This window comes from Ochotona princeps, chromosome 16 (assembly GCF_030435755.1).
Source record: "Ochotona princeps isolate mOchPri1 chromosome 16, mOchPri1.hap1, whole genome shotgun sequence".
NCBI classification, from domain to species: Eukaryota; Metazoa; Chordata; class Mammalia; order Lagomorpha; family Ochotonidae; genus Ochotona; species Ochotona princeps.
The window spans coordinates 29,202,217-29,227,697 of record NC_080847.1 but is presented as its reverse complement, the minus strand read 5'-3'; the positions used below and the strand labels follow the sequence as shown (position 1 = coordinate 29,227,697).

The following is a 25,481-nucleotide window of genomic DNA, read 5'->3' as shown; positions in this document are numbered from 1 at the left end:
ATAGAAAGGAACATGGCAGACTGTCTGGAACCTGGAGTCCAGACCATTGGTGCTGTAGGCTGAGGTCAAACTCTGCAGACAATGATCTGTGAATTGGCAAAAGTCTGAGACCAAGGGCGAGGCCTGTGGGCAAGGGTCCACAGTTGGGAAATGATCCAGGGCCATGGGACTGTTGCTTTAATGTATCCTGAAGATAGTTATGTCCTGACGTCTGTACATGGCCACATTATTGCTTCCTGTATATCAAGCATTGGCTATTAACACCAATATGGGCTGTAGCTGTCAATGTTTGTGTCATCAATTCCTGGAATTTGACTCCCAAATCATTTCAGTAACATAGGCAGCAAGCCTTCTAGGTTAAGTTTCCTCAGAGAAGAAGGTGCAGCATTAAGTTATGGCATGTTAGGGCGCCTCTTGTGATGCCTGAATCCTGAAAGGCATCCTGATAAATTATTAGCTGCTCTGCTTATGGTCCAGCTTCCTGGTGACCTGTCTGGCGATTGTGGCACTGCACCCACCTGGGTAGTCCTGATGATGCTCCTTGCCTGGGCCAGTCATTGCCTTTACATCCATTTGGCGAGTGAACCAACAGCTGGAGATTCTATCTTCTCTTTTTTTGCTAAAACTTTGCCATTTAAATTAAAAATAATATATTACAGGATAGCACAATTGTGTTTCAAACTAATTCTTTCCTGTAATGCTAGCATCTCAGATGGACACTGGTTCTAGTCCTGTCTACTCCAGCTTTAGCCTAACTCACTCCTCACGACCTGGGAAAGCAGCAGAGGGTTACTCAACTCCTTGAGCCCTTGCATCCATGTGAGACACCCAGGGGGTGCTTCTGGTTCCTGACTTTGGATTGACTCAGCTCCAAGCATAGTTACCTTTTCTGGAAGTAAACCAGCAGAACTCTGTCTTTCTCTACTTCTCTTTGTATATCTGCTTTTCAAACAAAGAAATAAATATGTAAGGTATATTCCCCCACCCCCAAAATGGAGCTGAGCCAGAGGTACTTGATTTAATGCACTAATTGGATGTCAGCTTCAAAAGCATTGTCTCCTCATTCCCACAGGACCAACTGAGAATCTACTTAAGGCGTGGGAAGGTTGAGTGAGAAGGAAGAAAATGTTCTTGAAATGGACATCAGTGGTGAATACATGATACTGACCAGGGCCTCACTGATTTGCGTGTGAATATGCTTGTGCACTTGTGTGACTCCCTCACCACAAACAATCCCTGGACCACTGCTCTACCCGCCCGAGTCCCAATCCCATGCAGGGATCATCCAGTGGCTGTGGTGACCATCCTGACAGTCACATCGGGAACTGGCCGTTTCTACTCTTCCGGACCACCACCCTGAAGTAGGATCGTCACATAAACAGCTTCCAGCAGCACTGAGACCCAGGTAAATACTGGCCTTCTCCCTATGTCCCTGGAGGACTGCGCTGGGCTGGGCCATTCTGTATCCCGTGGGTCAGGTACTGCATGCTGAGGTGTGGGACCTGGCAGACTTAAAAGGAAGCTCACAAGGGGCTTGCCTGACACAATGTGGTAGTTAGAAACCATCACGTTCTAGGACTGTGGACCTGCAACTCTTGTGGCACAGTGGCCTTGTGGAAATGAAACATAACAGCCGTGTTGCATTCTGAATTCTGAGATTTCGGATTGCTGGTGTCAGTGACAAGCAGTGAGGCATTTGGGAAGGAGGAAGCTGCAATATTGGGATTTAGAACAAGAAGATGCTGAATTTCGGGTTCCTAAGAAACTGGCAGAACAGAGACATTAGGCTCTGAATGGTGGGATTCTTGAGTAATGGTAGTACCCTGTGTCTCTCATACTCACAACAACCTGGGGACAGAGAAAGCAAGAATGCTGGCCCATGAATGCGGGGCTCCTACCTGGGGTGCAAGCATTATGTCAGCTGTCAGGCAGGGCCACAAGTGTGCTGCAGCCATTGGATAAGGGTGAAATGGAGGGTTGGATCAATGGAGATCCGGACAAGCAGGTGCCTGGATACCTGCCAAGTGGAAGGATGGCTAGGATGGCAGTGTCCTGGGATGACAAAGCACTGTGGGTTCAGAGAGCTGAAGCTCAGCTAGGACTCAACAGTGCTGGAATTCAGTGGAATTTTGTACATGCTAGAATGTCAGGGGCTGAACAGGGCCCTGGGACCCCACCCCTTGGCTGTCAGAATCCTGCAGTGGTGCTAGGCCTTTCTTATAGGGTGTTCCCTGACTGAAGTTGGTCCCTACCCCATGAATCTCCTATCACCAGATCTTGCTCCCTCTGCCTGCACCCACCTGGTGGCAGGGGCTGAGGGGCTGCGTGCCTCATCACAGTAAGGCAGTCTATTGGCTCAGTGGCGAGGCCTTGCCAAGAGTCAGTCTTGAATCTCATGTGGGCGGTGGGTGCACCTTGCTCTTGTCCAAATCGTGCAGCAACGCCACAAGGACAGTCACAAAATCTCAACCTTGGGAGAACTCGTTCAGTGACATCCTGTGTGAGCGTGTGCATGCGCATGTGTGCGCACGTGCGCGCGCGCGCACACACACACACAAACACACACACAGAAGGATTCAGAAAGTTAACAGAGGATTGCAACTAAAAGCTAAATGTTCTCCAGGTCCAAAAAAATTCCCAAATTCTATGCAGAGGTCTTCATAATACACGTTTTCTGAGATTTTTTTTTTTTTGAAAACAGATTTGCACAAAAAATTCCTTTGTTCAACATAAATATTTATCAGTAGATACTCTAGGGGCCAGCTTTGTGGCATCACAGGTAAAGCCTTCCCTCCTGCAGCACCAGCACTCCACCTGGTCACAAGTTTGAGTCCTGGATCTTCCCCTTCTGATCCTTCTCCCTGCCACCAGGCCTGGAGGGCACCAGAGGTTGGTCCAGGGTCCTGGGCTGAGCACCCACGTGGGAGAGCAGCATGAACTCCTGGCTCAGGGCTGGATAGCTTTGTCCTTTGTCTCCATTTTTCAGGGAACCAACAGAGGGAAGCTCTTTGTCTCTGTCTCTCCCTGTAACTCTGATTTTCAAATAAGACAAAATAAATGTTTAATAACAATAAATGAATAAGTTAGCATAGTCATATTTGTATTATATATGTAATAGTTATAACTATGTAGATATAGACATATATGTAACAAATATAAGGATATTTGTCATATATACATAAAATAGACATTTATAGTTTCAAGTAGATATTATATATTTTAGATGAGAATAGCTATACTTGCATCTAATTATACATGATATCTGCATACAAAGCACATATTTAGGAGGGTATGAATATATTATTACAGACCCTGCTGAGTATATATCATTGATATACTATAAATGGATATTATACTATACATTATATAGAAATATAATTAGCTATAAAATTAAATTCATAAATATATATTAGATTTAAAAAGAAAAATGGACACGCAGCTATAACATATAAAAAGATATTCTATATGAGGATAATCACAGTATCACTTTGGCTCAGCAAGAATACCTGCTGCCTGCTCTGTGGGCCATGTGGGGTCTGGTTCAGGTCTGGCTTCTTCACATGAGGTCATCCAGCTCCCTGGTAATGCACCTGGGAAAGCAGAGGAGGGGGCCCGGGTACCTTGTCCCTGCTTACCCCCCACCCATGTGGGGACCCGGATGAAGCTGAGGTTGCAGAGTTGGAGTGTCATAGCAAGGCCATGAGGGTCCTTTGGGGCATGAATCAGCAGATGGAAGATATCTTTTTGAAACTCAAATAAATACATTTTGTGGAGAAAATATAGGATTTGCAGAGATATTTACCAAAGTGCACACCAAGGCCTGGCACAATGGCTCAATAGCTAAATGCTTACCTTGCAAGCACCAAGAACCCACAGGGACTGGCTCGAGACCCAGCTGCTCCACTTCCATTCCAGTTCTCTGGCCTGTGGAAGCAGTAGAGGATGGCACAAAGCCTTGGGACCCTGCACTTATGTGGGAGATCTATTAGAAGGTCTTGCCCCTGATTTGAGATCCATTCATCTATGGCTGTTTCAGCCACCCTGGGAGTGAACCAGCACACGGAAGATATTTCTGTCTCTTATAGTCTCCATAAACCTGATTTGCCTTTCCAATAAAAATTAATTAATGCTTTTTTGAAATGCATACCTTATGTGGCTCTTTATTAAACTTAGACACTGGAGAAATAGTCATGAAAGGCCTGAACGCTTCTAAGTGATGACATCAAAGAGTCATGAATTCTCACTTGTCCTGGCTGCTTCAAATCACTTTTCCTTTCTCCTGGTCCCATTCCAACCCACTTGCAGGGAGGTGGTTCTCTGAGCTCCAAGCTCATCAGGGTGGGGATGGAGGATGTGTCTGGCTGGCACCATACACAGCTGAGTGTCCTTGTTGCTGTCGGGGGCTAGAGTCTGGGATTTAAGGTTTTGCAGTGGACAGGCTTAGCTGGAATAATCTGAGTGAATATTGTGAACTTGGAAGAGGTCAGATGGTTTTCTGAGACTCAAGATAGAGCTGCTTTTCTCAGCAGGTGCTCAGCAGGAGAGGCCAGCTGACCCCTTTCTCAACCCCTGAGGGTTCTATGAGGCCTCGAGGCGTCCCTGGGGCTGATAAAATGAGGTAGAGGACCTCCCTGGGAAGGAGAGGGCTGAGTGAGTCAGGGCCCAGGAGGCCACAGGCTCAGGCCACGTGCCATGTTATGCACAGAGCAGAGTCTCCTCAGGGCAGGCACAGGGCCTAACTGCCAGGAGGGCCAAGACCAGAATCTTCTTCCCAGCAGCTTGAGCCCTCCCATGTCCAGGCCCCAGGGACAGATAACAGGCCATGCTTCAGGAATTCTCTGCTCTTGCCTCCTCCTCAGGATGTGACCGTGGAATGGCCACATATGGCACCCAGAGTATCTGTGCATTGGCCTCTAGCGTCTGACTCACCCTGTGGGGCTGATGGGCCCCCTGGTTCCTGCTGCTCATGCAGGGTGCAATGGGTGGCCATAAGACATACCATGTCTCCCTCACAAGGGACCCATTTGCTGTGTCACATGTGTCAATACTTGCCCCATATTGTCCTAAGACAGTGTAATAAAAGACAATGTGGGTACAGCTACAACATGGTAGGGCAGAGGTGACAGGTGCCTTGGTTTCCCCACAGGCAGATAATAAGTACAGAGAGCTACAAGTAGGTATTTTGGCTCCAGACTTTGTAGGAAATTGAACTTGGAAATGGAGCTAGGATGAATTCAGGTACTATGACAAAGGATGGAGAGGGAGAGGTAGCAAGTGGTTTCCTTTTGAAGATATTATATTGAAAGTGAGAGTTAAAATGGAAAGAGAGATAGAGATTGCTAGATCTTGTTTCATTGGTTCATGTCCAGAATTGGCACACGGCCTAGGGATGGACTAGTCTCGAGAGAGTGGGCAAGAGATCACAGGTCTCCAATGTGGATGCAGGGGTCCAAGAACACTTGGGCCATTCTCTGCTGCTTTTGCAGGGGCATTACCAGGAGCTGAGTGGGAGGTGGAACTGTTTGGACTCAAACCAGCACCCATATGGGATGTACTGCCATTGATGGAAACTTAATTTACTACATGATGATTCTTGGCCACAGTTTGTCTGAAACACTGCACCAAACAACTGCTCCTGAGACCTCCTTCTGTGTGCTCCTGTTTCCTGTGGGAACTGCCCCCACCTCAGGATATTTCACTCTGAGATCATTAGCACTTGGGATGTCCATGCTTGCAAACGGGATGCATTGAAAGTAAATGAAAAGTTCTTGGACACAGGATGCACAGCTCCCCTAAAGGACTCAGGAGACAGGCCCCAAGCCCGTGTGTCTCGGGAGTGTCCTGGCAGAGGCTGGATATTTGAGCTGTGGAGTGTACAGCAGTTGATGAGGTGGTGTCCACAGATGCCCAGGCTGGCCCCTCTATTGCACCGGATCCGATGCACAGAAACAGTGACTCACCCTGAATGGTGATGGCTATCTCTCGCTACTTTACTTCCCAAACACCTGGCCTGGCCGACTTCTGTTCCGCTGCTTCTGGTCCATGGTCAGTGCCACCTCTGCCTATCTCTGAACATCAGCCTTTCTGTGGGACTGGGAGGGGAGTGGGCACAAAAAGAGAAAAATTGCACAAAAGCTCCAGAGTAGGAATAGGCACGGCTAGTGTTGGAGTGAGGGAAGGAAAGTGAGGGACATCCATGTAGAAAACCCAGGGTAGAATGAGGTGCATTTCAGGGGCGCCCTTAATCTGAATTCTGCTCCTGGCTTTGCCCTCTAATCAGAAACCAGCCCCTGTTCACCCTATTCCTCAGCCTTGGTCAGCTGTATAATGGGAATACCTAAGTTAAGGTTGTTGTGAGCATCAGATGAGGTCAAGAACAGTGGCATAAAATAATGTGTGACGCCAGCCAGTGCCCAGTGCCAGGCAGGCCTGCCTCATGATGAACACCCCACACATGGAAAATGGGAACAATGATTGAATGAACGAGGTTAAGTAGGGGAGGGACAAGGCTAATGCCTGGAGCTCTGGGAAGCAAGGGGAGATGAGGGGATGCCATGGTCACCATTGCCCTCTGCCTCTGCTGACCAACAAAATCTAGGGGGACAGGCAGGGTTAGGGTCTACCTCCTGCCCTGAATACTTGTTGTTGTTCCGACAGTGGAGCAGCGCCTGTGCACATATGTGACAGGTCACTCATAATCATTAGTGTCCCAGGATTATGGGAACTGAAGTCAATGAGGGGTGCTCTCTGTTGTCCCCTTTGCTTTGAGCCTCTTGTATAGACACCTGGTGTTAAACTCCAGCCTCAGAAGACACTGAGAAGAGAGAAGCCAAGGTGATTAAAAGGGTGGGACAATAGGACCAGAGCTGTAGCAGCATGGTTTAAACAGAAGCGGCAAATGCCCACATCACACATGGGCAGCTCCACTTGTGATCCAAATATCTGCAAACAGGGCAGTGGTGCAAGCACAACAGTGTGCCCGGGCCCTGCCACCTGTTGTAAACCCAAGTGGAGTTCCAGGTACGTCCTGGGGCAGATTAGGATGTTGTGGTTGATTCAATAGAGGACCAGCAACAGGAAGATTCACTTTTTTGTTTCTCTCTCTATCATCTCTGTAAATCTGCTTGTCAAATATATAAAATTTTAATGAATAAAGATTTTATGAAGTCTATTAATAACAAAAATCCTAAGAAACTTTTGATTAGGAACCGTCCTCATCACCTGACTTTAAACCACAGGATGTTCTGTCCTAGACCTTTGCACTGTTGTGTTGCCATTAACCCTCAACCACCCTCCCAAGGTACAGTGTTAGTTGCTGACACACATGCACTGGTGTTGCCACAGGCAATAAAATGTCAGCGATAAAGATACGCTTGAGCCACTATATCGGGGAGATGTGGGATAAAGTTGTTTCCGATGAGCGAGTGATATTTTCTAAGCTCCTCCTGCCTGCAGGTCGAAACCTGTACTCTGCAATGAGCCAGATGGGGAATATTCTTCCACATTCCTTAGCACATTCTCTGCCCCCTGATCCTTGCTGTGCCCCTGAGGCTCAGCACAATCACCCTCCTTCAGGTACCCCTCCCAAGCATCTAATGAGTCAGGAAACCTCTGGGCTTCCAATGAGGCCACCCTCACACCTGTGCCTATCAATCTCAGCTCACTCATCACTCATTTGATGTCCCTGTGCATGTCAAGGCTGTTTCAGGACATCCTCATAAGTATTCCAGATTTGCAGAGGACTCTGTTGGGAAGCGCTCAGGGCTTTTCTGCTCACCATTGTGTTCCAACAACACCCAAAACAGGGCTATAAGACCAGGCTCAGGGAGACAGCATTATAAGCTCAGCAGAACGTGCATCTGGCCCATACAGGCCAAATGGACATGCAAGGACATGCTGGGCTCTGAGCTCGCAGCTAGGTTAAATCTGATTCTGACCCAGTGTCTGATAAAGCCTATGAATGACACACCCATGAGTGTATAATGCTATGTATAACCCGGGTACATGAATCTAGCATTGCGACACAGTGAACCACGCTATAGCCTGGGACATGGCATCCCATATAACTAGCTTGAGTGCCAGCTGCTAACTTCTCCCAAAGCCCAGGCCCTAGGGCCATGGATCAGAGTTCCCAGGGTCTCCTACACACTTTTCCCAGGGTCTCCTACACACTTGTTCCAATTATGCCTTCAGCCAAAAGTCAGTAACAGCCATGGCAGCTGTAAATCCAGCTCTCCCTGCTCTGTGTAACTCATGCACTTTCTTGTGCATTCCATAGAACCACCCTTAGACATACTAGTGTCCTGTGATGAGAAAAAGGTACAGGGAAGCTGTTTAAAAGTAACGAGAACACACTGTCAGCAAATATAGTGCGCCAGGGCCTGTGGAAAGTGTTTTCTATTCTTCTTTCCTAGTATTTCTTCCTTCCTACTGTTCTGTTTTAATCTCCATCTGCAGGTGAACACACAGGGGTGTCTCGTTGTGACAGTGCATAGCAAATGTAGGAATAACAGGAGGAATCCACGTCAGTGTTGTTGCTGACTCAAGGTGCTGGTGGTAAGAAGCAGAGGTAGAAGGTGGGTTGGTAACATGCAGGGAAAGGAAGATGGGCACTGATATGTTGGCTGAACAGGCTAATCCTTCTCCTGCAAGAGCCCCAACATCCCACATGGCTCCAGTCATACCACATGTCCTCCAATGCTCATTTAGCTTCCTGTTTCTGGCCTAGGGAAGAAACAGAGGATGGGCTAAGTCTTTGGGATGCTGCTCCCCACAGAAGAATAGACAAGAAGCACTTGTTTCCCTGCTAAGGATTGGTTCAGCTCTGGCCTTTGGGCCATTTGTGCCATGAACCAGTGGATGCAAGATATTCTGTTCTTCTCTATAAATCTGCCTTTCAAGTGAAAATGAATAAATCTTGAAAGAAAGAAAGAAAGAATGAAAGAGAAAAAGAAAAGAGGAAAAGAAGGAAAGATGTTGAAGACAGGGTTTTGGGTGATGTGCTAATTCTCAGGTGTCATGAAGCTTCCCTGGATCTTTTCAAGGCTCTGGCCATTTGTGCCCTGGACAATGGCTTCCCCACCTCAACCCAAATTTCTTCATCTGTAAAATGGAGGAGATGAAGCTGGCCATGCAGTGTAGTAACATATAGGATGACATTAAAGACAGGAAAGACAGAGGAGATCTTCCATGTGCCGGTTCATTTCTTAAATGTTTAAAACAGCCAAGGTAGAGCCAGGCTGAACCCAGAGGAACGAGCTTCATCCAGGCCTCCCTCATGGGGGCAAAGACCCAAGCCACTGGAAAACTTCTGGTGGTTTTCTGGAGCTGGGTTAGATTTGGAGCATCGGGCCCAGCACAATAGCGTAATGGTTAAAGTCCTCACCTTGCACGTGCTGGGATCCAATATGGGCGCAGGTTCTAATCCTGCCGGCCCCGTTTCCCATCCAGCTCCCTGCCTATGGCCTGGGAAAGCAGTCAAGGATGGCCCAAAGCCTTGGGACCCTGCTCCCACATGGGAGACATGGAAGAGACTCTGAGTTCCAGGCTTCGGATTGACTAAGCTCCAGCCATTGCGGCTGCTTGGGGAGTGAACCATCGATGGAAGATCTTCCTCTCTGTGTCTTCTCCTCTCTATATCCGCCTTTCCAATAAAAATAGACTTGGAGCATCAGGACTCATACTGGATCCCCTATTCAATGTTGGAGCTTCAGGTGGCAGATTAATCAAGTGTGTCACTGTACTGGCCTGAATAAACAATGTTTTTTTAAATATATACTTATTTTTATTTGAAAACATATTTTCATTGTGAGTAGGAGAAACAGTAAGCGCTTTGAGCTGTTAGATCACTCCCTAAATTTTATAAAGGCCAGAACTGGATTGATCTGAAGCTGGGAACCAGAAACTTCATTTAGGTCTCTCATGGTGTGCAGTGGCCCAAGGACTTGAGCCATTTTCTGCTAAAGGATCTGAATTGGAGCAGCTGAGGCATGACCCAGTGTCTATATGGAATGCTGGCTCTAGCAGGTAGAAAATTAGTCTGATGTCTCAAAGGAGCAACCAACATTTTACATTCTTAGGCTTCCACAGCCTAATTGGATGTTTTTGGCCTGGGGTGTCTCCTGAATAAGCAGTCAGGTGTCAGCTCAGGGTGCAGGCACATGCAGACCAGAGGCACCAGAAGATGTGCCACCTCCGTGGGCTTCTTACCTTGTGCTGGTGGTTGGCTACAGGCTCAGCTCTTCCCTGTAGGTGCCTCTCTGGTGGCTGCTTCACTCTCCTTATCACTTTTCCCAACATCACAGAGTGGCACCGGGTGAAAGAGAGCCGGCAGTGGCCCTCAGTGACCTCTCTGACCCAGTCTATGCATTCACTAGTGACTCAAACTCTATTACTGTTCTGTGCGTGCGAAGCCAGGTCCCAACTCCAGACAGGCTCAGGTTAGGAGGACTCAGGCTCTACCTGCTGAAAGAGGAGTTCCCAAGAATCTGTGCTTTTTAAATGAAAGTTCATTTATTTATGTGAAAGGCAGAGTATAGGACAGGGACACACACAGAGAGAGACAGAAAGAAAGAACTTCCATCCACTTGTTCACTCCCCAAAGGAAGCTGTAGCAGGTCCTGGCCAGGCTGAAGGAAGGTACACAAAATACGATTGATAGGAAATGATGGAGCCACTGATCACTGTGTTCTCAGGGGCATTAGCAGGAAGCTGGATGAGAAGCAGAAGAGAGGGTGTTGGAACTGGGATCTGATATGGGATGTGTCCCAAGGGCATTTGACAGACAGCAGTGCCTGTGTGACTCAGGATCAGGAACTGGGAAGTCCCTCTGGAGTACCCCTGGCTGAGGATCACCTGTAGCCAGGGCAGGGTCAGAGCAAAGAAAGGAGCCACCAAACGACTGCCTGAGGCCAGAATATGAAATGAGTGACATTTTTCACCTTGAGGAGGAGCAGGAGGAGGAGTTAGTTCGAGGAGGGCCAAATGAGTGGGATAAAAGCTCAAAAGTTCTGAAACTTTTTACTGCACCTGGGAGTCTCACTGAGCTGACCAGAGAGGAGAAAGGCTTGGGAATACCAGCCCTCCATCATACACTGCAGTCGCAGTGTTCCTGCTCCAGTTTCCGTCTGCCAGGAATCCTAGCCTGTTGGAGATCGTCTACTTGTTGGTACCACAGCTTGTCTGTCTCCATCCCATTTTTCTCGTGGATCATTGAGCCTTCTCCATCACAGCCTCCGCATGCTGCCCACTGGGCTGCAGATGCTGCCACTTCTGTGGCTTCTACTATGGATGCCCAATTTGGGGCTCTCCAGTTCCCTAAGCCCGGGGGATGTGACGACTGTCTCGGTGCCTGAAGATAAGACCAACCAGTGCAACAGAAGCCTTGAACAAGTGCCCCCGGAGATCACTGATGAGAATTTAGAGACCGAACATGACTCCCTTGGCTATAAGACCACCCGCGTGCGTATGGTGGAGAGCAACAATGGTGAGTTGGAGGAACTGGAGATGATGAAGTTCAAGGCAGAGGAAAGTGGAAGGGGCTCCCGTGCAGCACAGGAACATGAGAACCAGATATCCTAAAGATGGGTGATCTGAGCTCTTCATTCTTAGTGATGTGGTCTAAGGAGAGTGAGCAAAATAGACAGGCTCTGCAATGTCATATGGGCAGCTGCAGGGAATATGCCATAGAGTCAGGCAGCTGCCTCTCTTAGGGCACTTGAATGTAGGGTCATCTGAAGGGATCTACAGAGAGGGTGCTTTGTGGGGATAGGCAGAGCCCCAAAGCTTTGGGTAAGGGAACCAGTAGAGAAAGCAATCCAGAGGTTGGAAGGAAATGAAATGGGAAGATTGAAGGAATAGAGCTGGGTGAGGGAACACAGCAAAGTGCCAGAAGAGTGGATTGGCATCCAGGGCATAAGGAAACAGTGAGATACCTAGGGTTGTGGAGAAAGAAACAGTGGGGTTTAGGAGGAATGCAAGATCAGGGCACACAGCCGTTGGGAAGGGAGAAACTGGTGAGAGGAAGCTGAGACCAGAGAGGGGTGTGGGGGATTCATGCTGAGGGTGGTGGAGTTTCACACCAGGATATGAAGGTAGAGTAGGGAATCCTAGGAAACTGAGAATCCCGGGATGGGAAAGGGCTTCCAGGGAGGGGACCAACTTGGGAAAGGGGGAGTCTGAGTGTGCAGAGGGAGGTCTTGGAACCCTTGGTACTGAATGAGTCCAAGGTAGAGCAGTTGGAGTAGGTCTGGACATGCCAGAAAGTACGAGTTGCACAGCACCTTTCTGGGCATGTGGAGAGGGATCCTTGGACAGATGTGGTATTAGGACCCATTCTGCAGGGCAGAGGACATCCACAAAGCAGAAACCAAGGCCTCCAAGGTCCCTCAGCTAGGTGGAGAATCCAACTTCAACACTCTGGTCCAACTCTTAGTCTGAGTCACCCTTTTGCTTCTATCCCTCCCAATCTCCTGACACCTCTCTCGCCTTCTCGTCCTAGAAATTTATAAGCAATTCAAGAACACCCCACGCAGGGTGTACATGGTCTTCAACAAAACGGAGCTTCATGAAGCTGTGCCTAAACATTTGGTGTTATACTCAGCAGAGCTGCACCTGTTCAGGCGCAGGCAGTTGAAGGAGCAGATAGTGACAATGTCTGAGGTGAGGCGGGAGCCTGAGCTGAGGCCAGGTGGGGAGGAAGATGCTGCCATGCAGAGGTTCAAGGAGCTCAAAGCAGGGACTCCTGGGGACTTCAGAACTCTCAGACTCTGCAGGATGTTTCAGTCTTCTAAAAGAAGACAGAAGCCTGAAACTGAAATCTCTGGGAAGTCTGGAGGCTTCTGAACTTGTCTGCCCACTATGGGAGCCACTGGCCACATGGAACTTGCTTCAATCTAAGCTATGAGCAGGAAATGTCTTCAGGGCTCCCAAATAAAAGAGATAATGGCTGTTATTTTAAAATTCATATTCTTTGAGATTTCTTTTAAAGATTCCTTTACTTAGTTGAAAGCCTCAGTTACAGAAATAGAGACAGTGAGAAAAAGAGGGAGTAGGGACAGAGGTGGAGGAAAAAACATAGAGGGATCTTCTACCTATTGATTCCCTCTTCAAATGGCTACAAGGACTAGGACTGGGCCAGGTCATTGCCATAAACCCAGAAATCCACTTGCATTTCCCACATGGATGCCTGGAGCCATCTATTGCTGATTTCCCAAGAGGAATGTCACATAGTTGCACAAGTTAGTAGTTGGGTTTTTAACCTGTGTCAATTGTGATACTTGAGTCACAGGCCACAGCATCACCCTCTGTAGCACAACTTTAGGCCCTGAGTTTTCTTTTATAATTATTTCTTTTTGTTTTTAAAGATTTTTTATTATTATTGGAAAGCCGGATATACAGAGAGGAGGAGAGACAGAGAGGAAGATCTTCCATCCGATGTTTCACTCCCCAAGTGAGCCACAACGGGACGGTGCGCGCCGATCCGAAGCCGGGAACCAGGAACCTCTTCCGGGTCTCCCACGCGGGTGCAGGGTCCCAAAGTTTTGGGCCGTCCTCTACTGTTTTCCCAGGCCACAAGCAGGGACTGGATGGGAAGTGGAGCTGCCGGGATTAGAACCGGCGCCCATATGGGATCCCGGGGTTGAAGGCGAGGACTTTAGCCACTAGGCCACGCCGCCGGGCCCTATAATTATTTCTTTATGAGAAGGAAAGCTGTAGGAAGAGTGTGCATATTCTGGTTCACTTCCCAAATGCCTACAATGGTCAGGGTGGGGCCAGGCCCAAACCAGGAGTTTGAACTCCATCCGGGTATGCGTGGTGTGGCAGAACAAGATAGACATATTTTGTTGCATTCTCAGGCCCATGAGCAAGTGGCTAGATCAGAAGTGTAACAACCAAACTCTTATGGGTCCTAATATGGGATTCTGGCATCACAGACTGACTTAGCACTCTGTAGCACCTCCAGACCAAAGTTCCTTTAGTTGTGTAAGACATTCTAGAACTCAACAAGCTCTTAAGCGTGTCATGTTAGGCCTTATCAACCACTGGCATCACTTAATGCCACCTAATACAGCAACCAGCTCAAAGAGCCCAGGCTGTCACATCTGCTGGCTCTTTTCCCTGCAGACCCAGAATACTGGCCCCAGACACCTGGCTTACTAGGCTGTGCTGGTGGAGAGGACCTTAGCCTTGTAGTGGTACCTGTGGCCTCAGGGAATTCAAGCATCTCACACCCCTCAGCAAGTGGGAGCAGGTGAAGCAGCACCAAGGTGTCTAGGTCTCTTCTTTCTGCAAGTACTGTAGGATGGTGAGGCTGTAGACTACAGCATATCTGCCTGGGGGGCGGGGAGCAGGTGCTGGATGGGCAGGTAGAGTGGGGGTGTAATGTGCAGTGAATTGGAAGGTTTTGCCATCCCAGGTTCCTGTTCTTGTCCTCCAGAAATGCACAAACAATACCTGGAGCTACGTCACCCATCGACTCATGGATCCCAGCAACACGTTAGATCGGCTATGGTTTGATGTCACTGAAGTTGTGCAGAGGTGGCTGAACCAAGAAGGTAAAGATTGTCTGCCAAAAACTTGCTTTTCCTGGTAAACCCTGCCTAGCATGCTGTCTTTCACCCAACCAACCCCCAGCATGCTGCAATTAGATGCTCAGGGCTGGGTAACAGTGAATGATCTGTCAGTGGTAACTCTATCTTAGTGCATCTGCTGTGCCCTGCCCTGGAATGGAGGTTTGGGAACAGATACAGTGTGACCGACACAGCACAGTCCTTGATTTTTTCCCATAGTATAGCATGGAATGTCCTGGGTGTAGCTTTGTCTTCTACCCTTGGCCCCTGTCGGACCACAAACGGGTCACTTCCTTTCCATGTGTATTAGCAACTAGCTCTGTTGGATGGTCAGGGTGGCTGAGGGTTAAAGGTGATGACAGCACACATGAAGGCCTAGGACAGAGCAACTGGTACTGTGGATTCTGTCGTTCACAGGCAGGGATGGAGATGAAGAGATGTTCTACCCACTGGGTCCCTCTCATAATGATTCCAAAGATGGTTGTTTCTTGTCTAAAGATTTATTTATTGGGATCAGCACCATTGTACTATAGACTAAACCTACTATCTGTGGTATAGGCAATCCATATTGGTGCCAGATCAGGTCCTAGCTGCTCCACTTCCAATACAGCTCTGGGTTACTCTGCTGGAAAAGCAGGGAAAGATGGTCCAAGTCCTTCGACCCATACCTCCTACTGGGAGACTCACAAGAAACTCTTCCCTCCCAGCATCAGCCTGGCCCAGGAGTTGCACAGTTCTCTACCACTGTGCCCATGTAGGATGAACCAGTGGAGGAAAGATCTGTCTCACCCTCTCTCTTTGTGTGACTCTGTAACACAAATGTCATTGTTACAGAGACACTAGTGGCAGACAGACAGAGGGATCTTCCATTTGCTTGTTTACTCCGCAAATTGTTGCCATGGCTGGGGCTGGGTAGGCTGAATCCCAGAGCCCGGCATTCTATCAGCACCTCAGCACGTGACCAAGTTCTGCTGTTTTTCCAGGCCCATTGGCAGGGAGATGGATTTGAAGTGGAGCAGCCTGTGGGCCAGCACTAATACATAGTAGTTGAAGCTGCATTCTGTAATGTCTGATTCTTGTAGGGCTCCTCCTGTTCAATAGCAGCTGGCACAATTCTAACCCTTCTCTGTGCTGACATGTCTGGAAAAACAGCAGAACTGCATCCACCTGATAATGCCGATGATGCTCCTGCCTTCAGCCAGGCGTGTCTCAGCCATTGAGGCCATCTGGGGACTGAGCCAGCATCAGGAAGCTGTGTCTCCTTCTTTTATTTAGAACTGTGTTATTCAAATAAAATGAAAATAGCTAATATTTAAAAAGGAAATGAATCATGTGGAACATGAACTTAAGCTCTTATTGGTTGCCTTCATCAAAGAGAGTTGCTTAATCCTCAGTACCACACAGTGGCTCACAGAAAGTAACCTTTGCAAGAGTGTAGGAATGAGATATTTTAGAATGCCTATCCTGGTGCATCCTGCTTTGTACTGAGATCAGTAGAGAAATAAGAAGCCAAATACCCGTGTCAGAGGTCACATTCTAGAGAAAACAGTGATGCCATGGCCAGGAAGGAATGTATAGCCTGGGGGTTCCTGTAGGAGGTGACATCTGAGCTGAGACCTCTAGGGGAAGTTGCTTGCTGGTGAGTGACCTGAAGAAAATGGTTGTGAGAGGTGTCCTAGGCAGGAAGGAGCCCACCCTTGAGTTTGTTCCTTCCTTCCTCTTGCTCCAGAGGCCTGTTGAGCCTCACACACAGTCTGACATCCTTCTCCTCAATCCCACAGATGATATTGAGGTGTTCCGCCTAAGAACCATGGGGTTTGCTTATTTCAGGACCAATATCCTCCAAATGGATATCATTGGTGAGTACACAGTCATAGTGCCATCCATGTCCTCAGTGATCTCTGTGTGAGCAGTCCTGTGCACGTATGCATGGCTGTGCACCTGCCACTGCTCCATTGACCTGAGAGACCCACCCCCACACAGGGATCACCCCCAGCTGCCATGGTGACATTCCTGAAGCTGACAGCCTGAACAGGCCCGTCCTGATCCTCTTTAACATGCCACCAGAGAAGCTGCCGAAGCATGTGGATTACTCCTTGTAGCCTTGAGACATGGACACCAACTGCTGTGTCAGGTGAACACATGGGCGGGCCCTTGATTGTGAACCTGCCGTGGGCAGCCCTCTACTCATCCTCTCTTCAGGATGCTGGGTGTGCGACCTGGGAGGCCAGAAGTGTGGGTTTGGGGGTTTGCCTGGTACAGAAAGGGAACTGGGCAGCATTAGAATGTGGGGTGTGGGAATAGGAGCTCCATGTGCCTATGTGACCTTGTCTGACGAGGGTGGAGTTATAAATTCTGGGATTCCCAATTACTGAAGTCAGTTTCTTTTTGTGGCAGCAAAGCTGTTGGGGAGGAAGAAGCTGCAGTGTGGGGATCCTAGAAATGGAAGATGGTGCATTTCATGTTCCTATGCCAGTGGTAGTCACAGACCCCATGAGTTCCCTGGCCTCACAGACATTAAGCTGTGATTGGTGGAACCCTTGGTTGATATGGTAGCACGTGTGACTCTCACCCACACTCATCCTGGGGTCAGAGAAAGCAAGAATGCTAACCCTGAGATGAGGCACTTGGTGTTAGAATGCAGGCATCTTGTTAGCTCCAGGCTGCTGCCAGTGGCCAGGGCTGGAATGGAGGGTTGGGTCATGGGAGCTCAGGACAGCCAGGTGACTGGAGTGCTGGCAAGTGGAAGAGTGGCCAGGATGGCAGTGTCCTGAGATGTCAGTATGCTGTGGGCTCAGAGAGCTGAAGGTCAGCTGGTGCCCACAGTGCTGGAATTCAGGAAATATGTCAGGGGCTAAACATGAATATGGGACCCCATCCCTTGCCTGCTGAGAGTCTTGCAGTGATGTCCTGGCCTTTTAAAAGGTTTTTTCCTGACTGAAGTTGGTCTCTTCCCCATGAATCTCCTACCACCAGATCTTACTCTCTGTGCCTGTACCCACTGGGAGGCAGGGGCTGAGGGGCCTCCCCTCAGTGAGGCAATCCATGTGCTCATTGGGAAGGCCCTTGACAAAGGTCAGTCTTGAATCACATCCGGGTGGTGGATATACCTTGTTCTTGTCCAAATAGTGCAGCAATGCCATAGGGATGCAGCCTTAAACTTAAGACCTTGGAGACCTCATCAGGGGACATCCTGCGCACACACACACACCAACACACACACTCTCACAAAGTTAAAAAAGAATTGCAATTAAAAACTGAAAGTTTTTCAGGTGTAAAAATAATCCCAAATTGTATGCATATTTCTTCATCATACGGGTTTTCAGCATAATTTGGAGACAATTTGTATCAAAAATTACTTTGTCATAAGTAAATATCTATCAGTAGATACTCTAGGGGCCAGCTTTGTGGCATCACAGGTAAAGCCTTCCCTCCTGCAGCACCAGCACCCCCCCCACCTGGCACCAGGTTGAGTCCTGGATGTTCCCCTTCTGATCCTTCTCCCTGCCACCAGGTCTGGAGCAGCAGAAGATGGTCCAGGGGCTTGTGCCGAGCACCCACGTGGGAGAGCAGCATGAACTCCTGGCTCAGGGCTGGTTCAACTCCGGCCTTTGTCTCCATTTGTGGAATTAACCAGCAGATGGAAGCTTTTTGTCTTGGTCTCTCCCTATAACTCTGACTTTCAAATAAAACAAAATAAATGTTTAATACAAATAAATGAGTATTAAGCAAAGTATTATTCAGGTAATACTCCATAAATATAGAAATATATGTAAAACTTAGAAGAATATTTATATAATAGATATATTATCACCTGGATTCTTATATTTCAGATTAGAATAGTTACATTTGCATCAATTATACATTATATAAATATATAAAGCACATATTTAGGTGGAAATGTATCAATTATTACAGTACCTTCTGAGTATGTAACATTGATATACTATAACTGAATATAACACTATACATCATAAATATAATCAGCTATAAATAAACATTAATTCATAAAATACTAGATATTAAAAAGATATTGTGGGAACATACCTATTGTATATAAATAGATATCCTACATGAGGGTAATCACAGTATCACTGTGGCTCAGCAAGAATACCTGCTGCCTGCTCTCTGGGCCATGTGGGGTCAGGTTCAGCTCTGGCTTCTTCACGTGAGGTCATCCAGCTCCCTGCTAATGCACCTGGGAAAGCAGAGGAGGGGGCCCAGGTGCCTTGTCCCTGCTTACCCCCCACCCATGTGGGAGACCCGGATGAAGCTGAGGTTGCAGAGTTGGAGTGTCACAGGTGACCATGAGGGGACTTTGAGGTGTGAACCAGCAGATGGAAGATCCCTGTTTCTCTGCAACTCTGGCTTTCAAATAAATAGGGAGATCCTTGCGGGGGGTGGATAAAGGATTCTGAGGGATATTTCACAAAGCACAGATCTGACGTAGATCTCTATGAAACTTAGAAAGGCTCAGGTGAGGCATCTGGGGAGGCCTGAGCCCTTCAAGGTGATGGCACGAAGAAGACTCATGAAATCTCACCGTGCTCTGGCTGCTTCCAATCACCTTTCCTTTCTCCTGCTGCTACTCCAGCTCGCTTGCAGGGAAGCAGAGTTTACATAGTGAGCTCTGGGTGGTTTATGCGGGGAGGAGGGCATGGCCCATGGTGGGTGCTGTCCTCAGCTGAGTGTCCCTGTCTCTGTAGGGAGGCTAGAGCCTGAGATTTCAGGTTTTGCAATGGCAGGATCAGCTGGAACAGTTGCACATATTCCCATCTTAGAACACCTCTGGTGCTTTTGTGAGAATCAGGACTCAGAAAACTTGTTTACATCTGCTCTTCTCAGTCCCCGAGTCCTCTCTGAGGACCACTGGTGTCCCTGGGTTGACAGACTGAGGGAGAGGATCTTCCTGTGAAGGGGAGGGCTGAGTGAGTCAGGGCTCAGAAGGCCACAGACCCAGGCTGTGAGCCATGTCCTGTGGGGTCCCATGGCGAGAACATCCTGCTCTCTCAGAGGGTGTGTCCTGCTGAGGGCACTTAGGCCCTGTGGCTGCTGCTGGCCCAGGGAGCCTGTGGAGAACCACTGAGGTGTGTGATGGCGTCTCTGAGGTCCATGTTGGGGTGCTCCCTGGTCCCTGGACAGGAGAGCTGTGTGTTCTCAGGGTGAGCATAGGTGTCACCCAGGCCCTGACTTGAGGGCCAAGACCATAACCTTCTCCCCAGCAGCCCACGCCCTCCTCTGTTCCAGCCTTCCTGAGGTCTTTTCCCTGCAAGTGGTATCACATTTCAGAGTGAATGGTACCCACACGCCACACTTATGAGCTTTCCTGACTTATGCCCCCTCTTCAGGCTTGTGGCCATGGAAAGGTAGTGTGTGCCTCTGGAGTTGCTGTGTCATAGAAACTTGCCAGTGACTCACGCTGCAGGAGCCAGTGACCAACTTCCCAGGTCTGGCTGTGTGTGGGGAGCCACAGGAGGTCCCCTTCTCTGAGGCTTGATTCCTTCTGCAAATGGAGGGAAAATAAGGCCTGGTCCACAGGGTCTCACAGGGGGCTAGTATGCTTCACTGTTGGTGTTATTGAATTATTAAGGCAAGGCTCTTGTTAGAATGCCAACCATCCGTAAAAAGAAAACACCAGTTGATTTTCAGAAATGCACAGTGGCTTTGTGAATTATCCTGTGTGGCGGGAAACAGGAGGAGGAAAGAAAAACATCTGAGGAACTGTAAGGGAACAAAGCCAGGCAGGTGGACGTGTGAGAGAGTGTTACACCCTTTCCAGCATGGGAGCTGGCGCGGGTTCTGTTTAAGCCCTAATTAGTTAAGCAATTCAGCCTAGGCTCTTCTTTGGCTGGCTGGAACCCTGCTTATTCAATGACATGTCTGGCTCCTGAGGCCCATCTGTTTCTGTGCTGATGTCTGAGTGACCTGTCAGGCCTGAAATAAGACCAGGCCCCAACCTGCATCCACAAGCAGCCATCATTCCAGCCTCTTGATAATAGAAAAACAGGCTATGGAGTCGTGCTGGCTACTTTCTGCTGAGGAGGGGCTTGGAGGAGGCTCCATGGGTACAGGAGTGTAGCAGCATCTGATTGAGGGAGATTTTTGAGGCTTTGCGAATGTTTTCTGGATGAACCTTAGAAAACAAGGGATGAGCATTAGTGAGAGGCCTCTGACCATCAGTGGAGTGAATATTGGAAGGAGCCATGCCATGAGTGGAGATCCCCACATATAAAATCTCGAGTTGATTTCTACATACCATGTTTGTCTGTTGGTAAGCAAAATACACTACAAATTTGATGCCCAGGTCATAACAGTGTAGGTCAGGTAGTCTGAATTGGAGGACAAAGTGTCCTCTGTAAGGCAAGGGACAATCCTGGGTAGTGATAGTTTGGGTATAGGCACTTTCCTGACTATTATATGATTGTTGGTGGGTGAGTCTCTATAGAAGGGTCTGTATAGTGAATGGGATGTGGAGTAGGATTATTGGTAGTGGAGGGGAAAGAGGCGTATTTTGATGTTTGAAGATTAACTTGGTGGGGCCCATATGCTGAACCTTCCACTTGGAGGGCGTGGGATTCTGGAAGAGTTTAAGATGAGAGAGGTGGGACAAGGTGGTGTGGGCATGGAGTTTGGTGGCTGTGGCGGTGGTGAGGAGTATCGTGTGAGGTCCAGTCCACCATGGCTGGAGTGTGTCAGGACAAAGTGTTTTTAGAAGAACCAAGTCTTCCAGTTGGAAAGGGAAGGCGTCTGGGTCCAGTGGTGAGTTCAGATCATGGTTTTGGAAAGCATCAATCTGTGTGTTTTCAGAGAAGTTTATGACCGAGAGTAAGGTCTGGTAAATAGTTAGTCAAAAGGGGAGGTTTGGTGGGGAACTGTTGGGGGACTAAGAAGGGTTAACCATATATAAGTTTGAAGAGACTTATGAGGAGCTGGCCTGATATGTGTTAGTGTGGAAAGGAATAGTTTGACCAAAGAGGACCGGTGCTGGAGTTTGTCTTGAAGATTGTTGTATTATTCTGTGTCAGGAAGGAGGGCTGAAAGAGTGCTTCAGGGTAACGGAAAATCTCATGGTCAAAGCTGATGATCTGGCCATCAGGCAATTTGTAGTTCTTTTCTTCAGTGAAGTGGGAGACATAGTCGTGGCATCTCTTGTTTGAACTCCAGAGTGATATAGCACAGGCTCTGCATCATGTGCTGCAAGATCTCCCATTTGACCTTGATTGTGGTGTTGTAATTGCATTCTGTGAGGATTTTTATGAGGTAGTCAGTTAGGTGCTGGGCCAGCCAGGTCCAGACACAGGATGTTGTGTAAGAGGGTATAGCCCTCGTAGATGGAGACCATGTGGGTCACACTGTCATCCGAATTCATTACGATGCCCATGGTTTGGCCTGAGTCAAATAGTGACAGCACAGCCTGAATGGAAATGTACATGCCGGGCCTGTTGAAGGTCTCAAGCTTGATCTAGGTCATCTTCTTCTGCTGGCCTTGGGGTTAAGGGGGACCTTGGTCAGCAGCACGGGCACTCCCTGCCAGGGGTGAGCACACACAGTTTGTTGTAGAAAGCATGGTGCCAGGTCTCCATGCCATCCCAGTTGGTCACAATGCCTTGCTGGATGGGTTACTTGATGGTCAGGATGCCGCGTTTGCTCTGCACCTCGTCTGTGTTGTAGTGATATTGGGAACTGAGGTTTAGAGGGATAGGGGACATCTGTTTTAAGAGATATCTGCACATGCTCATGGTGGGCAGCCATGATGCGGGTGGAGGTGTCCCAAACCTAGGGGTCGACCTCAGGACCTGTTCTCCTGACTTCAGCCTGGCTCAGTCTGGTTGTTGTAGGCATCTGGGGAGTAAACTCACTGATATGTGATCTTTTTGTGTCTTTATCTGCCTTTTAAATAACATGAAAATGAATGCAAAGTTTAAAATTTAAAAAGTATATATTTAAGTTTTTGGAAATAGAATTTAAAGATAAAAATATACATTTTAAATATTAAATATTAATATTCATCAAATATTAAATATTTTTAATTGATTATTTTAATTAAATATTAAATACTTTCCTTTATTATTTTCATCGTATTGAAAAGATACAAACACATGTATGACACACACACACACACACACACACACACACACACACAAAGACTTTCTAAACACTGATCACTCCTCAAATAGTCAGGTATGGGGCAATCTGAAACCAGAACACAAGAACTCACTCTAGAATCCCCAATACTTGGATACAATCGCATGAGCAGGATGCAGACTGGACTGAGATGACCACAGCAGTTGCACAGCTAGTCCTTCTCCCTTCTTGGATCACTGGCTCTCACAGCAGCAACTCCAATATTCCATGCTCCTGGGTGCGGAGAGAAGCGTGAGGAAGGCATCTCTCTGCTCCCAGAACCTGGGGTTGGGTCCACTGAGCCTTTGCCTTGGACTCTGCACCTAGATTTTTCAGTTGTGGATTAGGATGGCCGCTCAGTGCAGCACTGACTATCTATGACAAGGATACCCTGAATGGCCAACTCAGGAACAGAACCAACCCATAATAGTCATGGGGCTGTATGCTATGTACTGAGTTAGCCATCAGGACTTCAAACAAGACATACTGCTTGGAAGAGAGAGGAAGAAGGTATGCTTCCTTTCCTGCTGAGGTTCCTTATGGGCCCCTGTGCTCACCAGCTGCATGGCTGCTGCATGGCTGCTGCTGCCCTGTTCTCTGTCTTGGCCTCCTGCAGGTGACCAAGTGCTCTGAGTGATTTAATGAACTGTAGCTCATTTCCAACTCTGCTTCTGCCAGTATCCTGTATCCTGACAGTCACTTGTTCACTGCACTCTGGTCAAATGCTGATCTGTAGTTGCCCCTGAGACAGCTGCTGGAGTACATTTGGGGACCTCTAGCAGGCATGGGGCATCATGGTGAGGAATCACCTGGACTTGGCATGACTCACACAGGAATCCAAGCCATTCTGGGATGAAGCAGCCGCTCTCATCCTCCTCTGCAGGTTGTAATAATGCTGCTTCTCTGTGGCCCTAAAGCCAATAGGGCATTTGTTTGAACTGTGTGGGTATGTAATCCCTGAAGAAGCTGGGCCACTCTTCCTGTGTCCCTAGAGAAGCCAGGTCCTGCTCTCCCAGGTGCATTGTGCGTTAGCAACTTTCTTCTTCCTGTAAAAGGGAGAGGTTTTTCTTAGAAGGCTTGGGGTAGGCTTCAGACATGACCCTAAATTCACCCTGTATGTGCTGACACGCCTTTTCTCCTTCAGGCACCTGACCTGTGCTGGGAGGAGAACAAAGTCTGTATGTTTTGAGAAAAAGATAAGACACTGGCGCACATCTCCGCCCTGCTCCTTGGCCCGGAACAGGGCGAGGTCACGCTGCAAGCTGAGGTGTGTCAACTTTGGGCATTAAGCCACCTTTGTCCAAATTAGCCTAAAAACCCCTCAGCCGCGCAGTGAGAGAGCTCTCTCCTCTCTCCAGGGAGGCTGTCGTGGCTGCAGAGAAAGACTGAAAGGACCCCGTGATGTTGAAGGGGAGGATGTGTTGAGTTCTCCCCCTCACTCCGGTGATGTATGCTATGCTTGAGAATCTTTGCTCTCTCCTCTCCACATTTGCTTTTCACTATTCTTTTGTGATTAATGTTTAATTAACATTTAAATTTATATGTACTGGAATGGCTTGTGGACGTTTCTCCTCTAACGAATCTGACCCTCAAAACATTAAGGACCGTGCACGGCTCCAGCCAAAATTATATTGCTGGGACACTCCCCGACCCAGCTTCCTCGTCAGTAGTTGCCAAGCTAACACTTCACATCACTCATTCATCAGAGCCCATGGACTGCTCTCCCAGAGATCTCTCCCTGCATCTGGTGTGTGATCTATGAGAACGAAGGACAGGACCAGAGCAGGAGGACAGAGGGAGGGTCAGACAGGGACAGCCACTGTCTCATTGCCCCTGCACTCAATGGGACGCTCATGACCCACACAGATGTCTGGTATCCTCAGGGAGCAGTTCAGCCATTTTCAGTTCTCTCCCACCTCGCACACCTGTGAAGCTCTCAGAGTAAGGGCTGCTCACCCCACGTGAGATAAGAGTTGAATGAATACCTGCTCTTGATATCCTGACTCACACAGACCCAGACAGAGACACATTCACACTCACTGCATAGTGCAGTGTGAGACGGGAGGCAGCTATATACATGTTCTGCAAATGGGGCATGCCTGAGGGTACAGACCTTTAACATCAGGGCCACTCACTGGGGAGTGACAGAATCCACATGACAGCACATGCAGAGAACAAGTCCCACTCACCTCCATCCAGAATCCATCAGGTTCTGTAATTATGCTCCTGTCAGTTGGCTGTCAGCAGAGGACTGGCCACTGGTTGCCTCACGACCCGGAGGACACACCTCCCATGACTGTGATGTCACAGAATGCTGCCAGCCACTCACAAGTGGGGTCTCATGCAGCTGGAGGGCGAGGGTCCTTAGCCCTGCCTTCATCCAAAGCCACCAGATGTGAGAGGGGCAGGGCTGTGGCTGGTGTCCCATGGACCCAGGAGAGCCTGTTCCATCTTTTGTGAAATATTCCAGAAAGAATCAAGTTAGCTTATTTAATGGTCTAAAATTCTATCCTTCATATTCAAAAGGAAAGATTGCCTTACTCCAGAGCTGTTTTTTTCCTTTTGTATATCTTCGCTGAATTTTGTTAGAAATAATTTATTTATATAATAGGCAAAAATGACAGAAAATGTACACACAAACATACACACATGTACACAGAAGTCTTTACTTTGTGTCCACACACGTATGACTGAGAATCCAGTGATGAGCAAGGCTGAATGAGGGACCTGGACTTCCATTCAGGTCTCGCATATGGCTGACAGGGGCCAAGGCAATTAGACTATCTT

The 25,481-nt window shown here is 48.2% G+C and overlaps 1 pseudogene; it reads right to left on the bottom strand.

The window, feature by feature from the left end:
- Positions 1-21,514: 21,514 nt before the first annotated feature.
- LOC131482246 (actin, cytoplasmic 3-like) lies at positions 21,515-22,354 on the bottom strand (annotated as a pseudogene).
- Positions 22,355-25,481: the final 3,127 nt, after the last annotated feature.